The sequence below is a fragment of the Acinonyx jubatus genome, chromosome B4 (assembly GCF_027475565.1).
Source record: "Acinonyx jubatus isolate Ajub_Pintada_27869175 chromosome B4, VMU_Ajub_asm_v1.0, whole genome shotgun sequence".
NCBI classification, from domain to species: domain Eukaryota; kingdom Metazoa; phylum Chordata; class Mammalia; order Carnivora; family Felidae; genus Acinonyx; species Acinonyx jubatus.
The window spans coordinates 85,439,716-85,448,279 of record NC_069387.1 but is presented as its reverse complement, the minus strand read 5'-3'; the positions used below and the strand labels follow the sequence as shown (position 1 = coordinate 85,448,279).

Here is an 8,564-nt window from a genome sequence, read left to right as displayed (position 1 = left end):
CACACACTAAGTTATCATATAGTCTGTTGTTGATAACCAACTTTCCATTAGTTTCATAATTTTTCCTGTGATAATTTGCAAAATAGTGAGAAATAAAATAAGTATTGATTTAAAACCAGTAATGACAGAAATTTCACTTCAGCAATATATTTAATCTTAAAAGGAGAAATGGGCAATCTACAAACCATATGAATTCAACCCTTTAAAGATATATATATATATATATATATATATATATCCACAATAATGTTATATTGCATATTTCAGATCTTATGTGACTTCATTAAGATGGATCAATGCAAGGACATGGTTCCTACACATGTGAGCTTAGTGGGCTGAAAGGTGGCCCTTCAAAAAGTATGCTCATGTCCTAATCCCTGGAACTCGTCATTGTTTACCTTATTTGGAAAAACAGACTTTGCCATTATAAATGAAAGATCTAGAGATGAGGAGATCATCCTAGATTATCCGAGTAGGCCCTAAATCCAATAACAAGTATCTTTATAAAATAAAGGAAGAAGTAAATTTGAGACAGGTAGAATAGGAGACAGAAAGAAATTGAGGGGGACAAGGTTATCAGGGAGGCAAGGGTTGGTGCCCATAAGTCAAGGAATGCCAACAGCCACCAGAAGCTATATGAAAGCAAAGAATAGATTCTCCCCTAGAGCCAGAGGGAGTGAGGCCCTGCTGACAGCTTGGTTTTGAACTTTTGGCCTCCAGAACTATAAGAAAATAAGTGTCTACTAATTAAGTCACCAAGTTCATAGTCATTCTTTTTATTTTTATTTTATTTATTTATTTTAGAGAAAGAGAGCAGAGAGAGACAGAGAATCCTAAGAAGCCTCCGTGCTCAGCACAGAGCCCAAAGTACAGCTCAATCCCACGAACCTGGGATCATAACCTGAGCTGAATTCAAGAGTCAGACACTCAACCAGCTGAGCCACCCAGGCACCCCTGTAGTCATTCTTTATGGCAGACACAGGAAACTAATCAAAGACTGTCATTTACAAAGTGCTATGCAAAATTAAAGAATGCCTGTATTTGCTATTATGTAATTTTGTCTTTTACTCTCTTATTCTAGACCTCTACATCATGCTCATATACTCTTTCATATAATATTGGATACAAGTCTAAATCATTTCAGTCTATGTGAATGAAGTTTCATCATTCACTAAATGGGTATTTTGGTATTGGTAAGATTCTTTAAAATTTATTTTGAGGCAAGCATTTTACATTTTGCTTGCTTGTTGTTTATTTAGAGAGGAGACAGAAGTGGTCACAACATCTAAACACTAAGTCATCCCTCACTGCCAGCATATTGCCTCTAGGCTAAATGCTCCCAATTACTCTGAGCCTTTCTAATTGGCAATATTTTCCAAATATTTACTCATTATTCTGCTCTTCTTTTACCAATTGATTGGTTCTTTTGAGAGAGCACACTCCAATCCATATTCATAGGCAGACAAGCATTTCAGAACCCATTCTAATTGCTATCTTTGATATGCCCTAAGTTAGACTTAGTTTTTGTATACTATGTAAAGTATGTTGTTTGCTGGTTATGTGGATTGACCATGTTTCTTAGTTTTCCCAGTGCTCACTTAAACATAACTATGGAAAAGAGGAAAATCCTCAAAGATAAAAATGGGAGAGAGATCAGTAGATAAGAAACTTTATAAACTTTTGTACAATTAAATGCAGCCAGAGAGAGGAGGAAGGTTTAGAATGGAATGTTCTAACACTGAAGCACATGAGAGGAAAGTTTATTAGACTCACTGAATTACAGAGATGTTCTCACGTCAGTGATGCTGCTTAAAACAGAAGGCAGGGAAACTTAAATGACAACATGAAGATGGAAGATTAGATGGAAGTCAATATTTGGGAGAATTAATGTATTCTCTTCCTTCACCTTACTCCCCAAGTGGTAAGACCCAAACGCCTAGAAGCCCCGATCATAAAAATAAAGGAGGCTCTTGACTCAGAGATGCCAAGTAGAGACTTAAGGCAGAATCGGACATATAACATTGAAAATAGAGAATAAAGTAAAACTCTTGATGCTAAATGGTTGACTTCTAAGATCCACATCCTCAATCCTCAAAAGACCAGCATTCTGATATCTATGCTTTCCAGAGTTTCTGGGAGGGAAAATGGCATTTTAAAAGTTCCCCAGGGAAAAAGCAAACTCTTTTCCCAAACACACTTGATATAGACATTTCTTCCTCTCCCAGAACTTCTAGTTGTTATTGTGTTTACTGTCTTATTATTAAATAAAATGGATGAGTCAATGATTATCAAAAATTTAAGTCAATGATGCGATGGTGATAAAATAAGCAAACAGAAAAATGTGAACTTGGAAGAAACATTATTTGACAGCACAAAAGAAAACTTCTGTTTTCTCTATCCCACAAAAATTAAAGAAAACCCAATTCTCATCTACCTCAGAGGTACACGAAATACTTGCACACACAGAAGATAATACAGTTCTACTTTAATAAATATTTTAATAAATACTTTAATAAAAATAATAAGAACTACCTCTTGGAAGTTTAAACTATAATGGCTAAAATGAAAAAAAATAAATTCAAACATAAATATTAGATGAAAAATCAAAAAGTTTCTTAGAAAATAGAATGGAAATATAGCAATTATGAGAGTGAAAAAAAAAGATGAGACTCTATGAGATTCAGTATCAGAGGATAGAAAAGAGAAAATGGAACAAAGGTAATTAGCAAATATGGTGGCAAATTTCCCAGAACTGAAAGATGTCAGTCATCTGAATGAATGGACTGATTGAAAGCTCAGCAAAATGAATGAAATACACTCACTATTGAGCACATCAGGGCAGATGAAAATTCTAGGAAGAAAAGCCACATAAAAAAGGGAAAACAAACATCATTATTGTGTTCCTGATAGTTCAAAGGCTGATTGATAATTTTAGCAAAATGAATGATATGACAATATTAAAAGGATAGGGAGAGCTATGGAGTTTAAAGTGAGCCAGATCATCACCTATAATAATAGGATAGCAGTAAATAATTTCTAGACTTAATAAATCAAGAAATATTACAAGTGTATTTGTAGAAATATGGGGGAAAGTACCAGGAAAATAAGCAAAACAGAGTAGAAAGGGACTTCCCCCGAGTACCTGGTCAGAGAACTGCTAATGTCTTTGTATTATAAGTATTTCTGCGCTATTTGAGTTGCTATCTAATATGCATATTATTTTATTTTAAAATTTAACTTAAAAATCAGAGGAGGGAAGAATAAGTAACAATAGGAAGATAATGGATTATATGAATAAAATATAAGCATTCAAGATCAGAACTACTTTCTGAGTGATCACAGATTTTTAGGTTTCTTATTCCAATATTGCTTCCTCCAATTTCTCATTTGCTCATCAGGAACAAAACTTGGATGATGAGTCAGATGGTAAGGAATTCAGCAGCAAACACCAGAAAACCAGTCAAGTGTCTTAAATGAAATAGTGACTTTTTTTTCATATGACAGAAAAATCTAATGTTTAAAGGCATTATACAATTTTTGTAAGGGCATTATACTATTGAGGTCACCCAACTGTTATGATGGCTTCCCACTGGAACTTGAAGACAGACCTGTTGAAGAAAGAGAAAGAAGATGTACACTAAGGTTTACATAAGTAGCCTATCAGACACTCTGGCAACAATTTACATATATTACCTCATTTAGTCTTTACATGATACAGTCAGTGAAGGAACACCAGACTCTCTTCCCCTAATATGTGACCTTTTACAATTATAATAGCAAGTAGCTCAGATTCTAAGAAGTATAGGGAGGATGTTCCTTCATGGATGCATAAACTTCCATTTTTTTTTCCTTCTAAAAAGCAAATATGTAGTGCTTGCTGATTCAGCAGTGAGGAGTGTAGTATAATAGCATATTCAGAATTGTCTGTTCTTCCAGGAGGTCATAACCAAAGAGTAGTGGTAAGTGTCACAGAGAACATCAAAACCGCCAACTCCTAAACATTCTGCTGACACATGATGGGTGAATAGTGATAAACAATGAAAGTGTGGATATTTTAAGTAAATTTGAAAGTCTGAGTGTAAACTGAGTATAAACTGAAGAATCTGAAGTTCAGGGTAATGCTTTCATCTTTTCCCAGCTGAAGTTCATAATTTTCAGTAGAGGATGGTTTACAAGACAAAACACTGGTTACAAACATAAATAACGAAAAGACTTAATGTTTAGTGCACATTTGCTTTTATTCTTCTCAATTAAATTCTTTTGTGGTAATACTGTTATCTTCATTTTATATGACAAACTGCAAGTTCTTATAGGATAAAATGGTAAAATTTGACCTTAGGTCTCTAATGTCAAAGCCAATGCCTTTACGATGTTATTTTTAAGTAATCTCTACACCCAACATGGGGCTAGAACTTACAGCCTCAAGATCAAGAGTCACATGCTCTGCCAACTGAACCAGCCAGGCACCCCCAAAAGCCAGTGCCTTTAACCACTTTGCTATTTTATGTTAAAAACTTTCACTTTACTAGACCGCAGTGGAAGCTAAGTTTGGTAATATACTGCCAGGATATGAAGGAATGTCTAATAATAATATGGTTGAGAATAAGAACAGAGAGCAAAAATAGTAGCCTCTGTATGATTTTTTTCTTTGAACTTACGCAGTTTCTTGTGATCTTAGAAGAACAGAGTCTAAAACCCCTAGAAAACTGGTCCATTAAAGGTAAGCATCTCTGTCCCATTTATGGGACTGAAACACAGTATGATAAATAGGGCTAAAGCCAAGGAATACTCCTCTGGCTGATGGCACACGGTCAGTAGGAATGTCCATATAGGGTCAGGGAGCAGAGTAAGTCTCATGGATAGAAAGCAAGGGCTGGATTGAGGTTTCATTGTTTGTGAAAGATGATTTAAAAGAAATACTTGCAACTCTCACTGGGCTACAGCTTACTTAAATCTCCATCTTGGGGGATGGGAGGAAGCAGAAACAGCCCTATAGCCAGAATCTGGACCAAGCTTCTATGACTGGAGGATTGAGGTAGAGAAATTTTCAAAATTATTAGACCACAAAGGATGAACACTGGAGAGAAAAACAAACCAATAAACACCCATATCAAATCATCCTACAAAGTCATTATTTTGATATCTATGACAAAAATCAACACTAGAACAATAATTACCAACATCGAAAGTCGGGAGAAAGATTTAACCACGTAAGAAAAAAAAACACAGAGCAATCTGAAAGGGACTTAAAAATAAATCTTCCAGGGGTGGTTCAATAGAAAATATCATTAGGTGAAACAAAAAAATTGTCAGAAATAGAATAAGAAAAGAATATGAAGAAGAATCAATTACAATTACTAGAAATGAAATAAAAGTGCTGTAAATGAACAGACAAAATTTGAGCACAAAGAAGATGTAATTTAACTCTGTCATCACTCTACTGAATGAAAGAAAATACAAAATGGCTCCATTTTTGTGTTTTGGTTCTTTAGCACTATAAGTAGCACAGGGAGGAAGGGGCGCCTGGGTGGCGCAGTCGGTTAAGCGTGTGACTTCAGCCGGGTCACGATCTCGCAGTCCGTGAGTTCGAGCCCCGTGAGTTCGAGCCCCGTGAGTTCGAGCCCCGTGAGTTCGAGCCCCGCGTCAGGCTCTGGGCTGATGCCTGGAGCCTGTTTCCGATTCTGTGTCTCCCTCTCTCTCTCTGCCCCTCCCCCGTTCATGCTCTGTCTCTCTCTGTCCCATAAATGAACGTTGAAAAAAGTAGCACAGGGAAAGGCATTTTGTTAATAAACCGAAATAAGCAGGAACATCAAGGCCTTGTCATGCAGAATAAAGATAACCAAAAGTTGAGCCCCCAAACTTCTGCCTCTTTTCAATTCCTTATTAAATGAGAGGATGAATAACATAAACTAGTGGTACCTGTAACTTTCTATGATTAACTGACAGAGCTAGGATTTCCCTGTAAATCTTTTCTCCATATATTTGAAAACACTACTTTTTATGAGATATTATAAAGACCAAAAATGTTTTACTGAATTAAGGAAAATAAGCTATCCCCCATGCCTGGGTGTTCTTTGTCCTCTTTATTCCAAAATATTTGCTTGCTTTTATGAAGATAGGATCTTCATCATTACAACAGTGGTAATGGAAGAGAGAGAAGTCTTTGGATAATAATTAGATTGCACTTTTTTTCCACTTTTTTTCCTTGCTTTTTGAGTGCCTAAACAGTAAACCCTAGTGAATATATCAATGCATTTCTTGCCACATTTGAAATTATTGTTACTATCTATCCCTGAATTAAATATTTTTTGTTTGCAATATAAAAATTTTTAATTACAATACAAATTATATGGTTTAGCCAAGTAGCAGTAAACGAAGAACTAATTTGTGTTCTTTCTGTACTTATCATTTGTTGACTAATTAGTTTCTCTACAAGACACCAAGTGACTGTTATAAATACAAACCTCCTGAGGATATAAAGGTTAATTTTGAAGTGATTACTAATATTCCAGTAACATTATAATTAATAGTTACATTTCCAATGCAGGAATCTTCTAAAGGACCAATTGGTAACCTCTGTAAATTAGTACAGATTGTTGGCATCATTTAGGATGGCTTTGCACTATTCCTTTCAGTCAATTGAGTTTCAGTGTGAGGCAGGATCAAATATTAAAACCATCATTATTCTAAAACCATGACCCTATGAGTGTGCATCTGTGTGTGTGTGTGTGTGTGTGTGTGTGTGTGTGTATGCATTTACAAGAGAGACACACACATACTGTGTCTGTGCATACTATTTATTCATTCTCTCAGTCTGAGCCCGAGCTATGATTGGACACATTTTTTTGAAAGTTTTGTGGTTTTATTAATACAAACACAATGTGAACACAACTGTCTGTTCATTTTCTTCACTGTGGAGCCTGGCATTGGGATTGGTGACTCTGATGGCCAGCTGGGCTTCTCTTTCCACAATGGCTTTGTGGTTCTTGGAGGAGACATTATGAGCAATCTCTGGACAGTAAGATTTGTTGCACAACAGGAGGACTTCAAGTTCCTTGACTTTGTGGACTTGGAACTTCCAGAAGCCACTGGGCAGCACATGCTTTGTTTTCCTGATGCTCTTGTAACCAGTGTTGGGCATCAAGATCTGGCCCTTGTATCTTCTGTGCACCCTATTGTCAATGCCTCTGTGTTTCCACCAATTGCGTTTAATTTTGACATATAGGTCTGACTGGTGTCAGATGAACTTCCTAGTCCTCTTTTTAATTATCTTGGGCTTTGTGAGGGGTCTGAGGGTGGCCATGATGCTGAGGAGGAGATGGCTGCCACCTCCCCAGTCAGTGCTAAGGAAGAGGGCTGGACATCTTTTAAAATGATGTACTAAGTCATGGTGAAGAAGTGCATTTATGTAATGAACATGTATGGCTCTTGGGAGAGAATTTAAACTGTGGAATGAGAGGGTCACACAGCTTCTTTCACAAAACATTAATAGAAGAATGATTTTGAGAATAAATATGTATCTACTATACAGCTAGGATTCTGACCCCGGCTTCCATGCATTTACAAACAGGTCTGAGGAAGTAAAGGGTGTAAGATATTAAAACTAAGTGTTCTTTTTTCCACTAAAATTTCTGAAAGTCTTTAATTTTAAAATATCACTGATTGGATTTCACTTGATCTTTTCAGTTCTTAACTTGTGGCTATTGTTAAAAGTGTCACACTTAATATTTTTCTAATAATAGGTAAAGTACTGAAATTTTGTACTGATTTAAGTTTTAGCTATTTGAAACTATTTTCACAGTCACCTAATTTTACATATTAATGCACTCTCTTGAGGGGCACCTGGGTGGCTTGGTCAGTTGATTATCTGACTCTTGATTTTGGTTCAGGTTGTGATCCCAGGGTTGTGGGACTGAGCCTCACATCCACGCTGAGTGTGGAGCCTGCTTAATATTCTCCCTCTCCCTCCCTCCTCCCCCACTCACACCTGTTCTTTCTCTCTCTCTCTTCCTCTGACCCTTCCTGCCCCCTCCCCACCACACACACTTTCTCTCTCTCTCTCTCTCTCTCTCTCTCTCTCAAGTTAAAAAAATTCACTCTCTTGAGTGGGAAAGAAAGGAGTAAGTCAACAATTGTTATTAGAAATTTTGCATAATCTATAGCCTACCTTATCACTATCCACTGTTCATATTGATGTATCTTCAATAGAGGCAATGATTATACAATATTGCTGGTCTTTTCAGAAGGATGACTTCTCTTTTCTTCTAAGTTTTATCAATGGGTAAACTACAAATAAGAGAGAGAAAAGATTGATTATAAACACATGATTTAATTAAACCCCTCCTGGAATGTCTAACTGGCATCTCAAACCTAGTTAGCCCAAACTGAGTTTTCTGATAAACCACACTGAACCTGCTCTCCCGAAATCCTCCCCATCTTAGTTGTTGGCAACTCTAACCTTCTAAGTGTTCAAGTTCAAAACCTGTGACAGATTGGGTTCAGTCCCATTTCTAATATATCAGGTAATGCTCTTGGCTCTAACTTAAAAATATATCCAAGAATCC

At 36.4% G+C, this 8,564-nt stretch overlaps 1 pseudogene; it reads right to left on the bottom strand.

The window, feature by feature from the left end:
* Positions 1–6,807: 6,807 nt before the first annotated feature.
* Positions 6,808–7,303, bottom strand: LOC106983814 (60S ribosomal protein L32-like; annotated as a pseudogene).
* Positions 7,304–8,564: the final 1,261 nt, after the last annotated feature.